Genomic DNA, 1,654 nt, shown 5'->3' with positions numbered 1-1,654 from the left:
AGGCAGTTCTGAAGGCAAAAGGGGGTCCAACCCGTTACTAACATGGGGTACCTAATAAAGTGGCCGGTGAGTGTATGTCGTATCCATGTGAGTCAGAATGTCCCAGTGGATCTTTGAGTGCCCTCAGTGCCACCATTTGTTCGGGGCTCAACACGTTGCCAGTTTCTGGAATAGTGACCCTGTAGTGTGGGTCATCAAGCAGTCTTCCCAGTCATTATGAGGCAGGCAGAGTCCCTGCAAGAAGGATGAAGAGCAAAAAGGGCCATAATTATGTTGCCACAACTTACTGAACATACTTCAATTTTATGCATGGAGCTAAAGGTTGAAAAAAAAAAATGACTTGACCTAACTTAAGGTACAGACTATACTTTTTGTGTTCTGTGGATGAATATATCTGTTCAGTGATCAATTGTGTACCTAAAAGATAGTGGTTTTAAATCCTACACGTTTTAGATGCATTTCTGCTCCACCCTACCTAAATCAAAAGTTGCATCACCTTATCAACAACTATGAAGGGCTGCAGTGACCTGCTTGTCACCAATTTATTTTTAATATACACAATGTGAAAAACGCTTCAAGTGCCTACAACAATAGAAAGTTATTTTTTTGTTAAAAAACAACAACATAAAACCCGAATTATGATCTGTTAACAATGCCTTAATCTGGGAATCCACTCTGGTTCAATCTATTTAAAATACCACAGTAAAGGGAGAAGCTAACCAGAGGGGCTAAAGCAAAGGTTGTTTTAGCAGTGTTCAATTTCAGGCTAGCTTTCATGTTATTTGATTTGAAAAGTAACACGGTCCCTTTCCGTGACATAGCGGTGACTTTAACTGAAATTGTAAATGCTCTATCTGCATAGTTATGACATAGTCAGATATTCATTTTTCACCGTGAAAGTTTGGAAACTCACCTGTGTGGTGCTCATGGTGTTAGCTGTGAAATGCAGTCTGTCTTCCTCAGCCAAACCGGGCGTTTCAGTTGTTTTGAGTGCGCCCCCTGCTGTCGCGAAGTCAGAACTACTCTTAATGTATCACGTGACCTTTGGCAGAAATTTGTCGCAGAGGGGTGTGGAATTGTTTCGTACTCGAGGAGAGGCTTCTTTGAGCGAGCAGAGACCGTTTTATACTCGGGGACAATTTATAAATGATATTTTGAGTGCAACGTTTGGGGACAGTTTGTAAAACAAGTTTTATGTGTGTGTAACGTTTGAAGACAGTTTGCAAAACAACTTTTATTTGTGTGCAACACATTTCTTTGTTTACAACCTTTTGGCAGAAATCTAACTCCATAACCACACCAAAACCACTAGCTGACAGGTGAAGACCACACCAAAACCACTAGCTGACAGGTGAAGACCACACCAAAACCACTAGCTAACTTACTTTAAATGTGAAGAACTATAGACCAAAAACAGGCTTAAGTGAACTGACAACATGAGTTATACGACTTACAGTTCTCAAGGACGCACACACACAATCTCAGCTGGTTATCCTCCGGACAGCTTGTCTCTTTTTCATTTCTTTCACTTTTTTCTCCGTGTGGCGCGCGCAACCACTCGCGGTGTATGGCGCGCGTCCGCGCTATTGTCCGACATAACAACCTCTTGTAAAAACTAAAGTAACGAGCAAATTTTGTAAAATGTAAGGAGTAG

The 1,654-nt window shown here is 41.3% G+C and overlaps 1 protein-coding gene across 2 annotated transcripts in view; it reads left to right on the top strand.

Moving 5' to 3' along the window:
* The window catches only part of LOC117937986 (myelin-associated glycoprotein-like), a 30,783-nt gene that overhangs the window by 9,342 nt on the left and 19,787 nt on the right, over nucleotides 1-1,654 (top strand). The gene's annotated exons all lie outside the window — the stretch shown is intronic.

The sequence above is a fragment of the Etheostoma cragini genome, chromosome 22, assembly GCF_013103735.1.
Source record: "Etheostoma cragini isolate CJK2018 chromosome 22, CSU_Ecrag_1.0, whole genome shotgun sequence".
Lineage (NCBI taxonomy): Eukaryota > Metazoa > Chordata > Actinopteri > Perciformes > Percidae > Etheostoma > Etheostoma cragini.
This window is presented reverse-complemented; position numbering and strand designations above follow the sequence as displayed.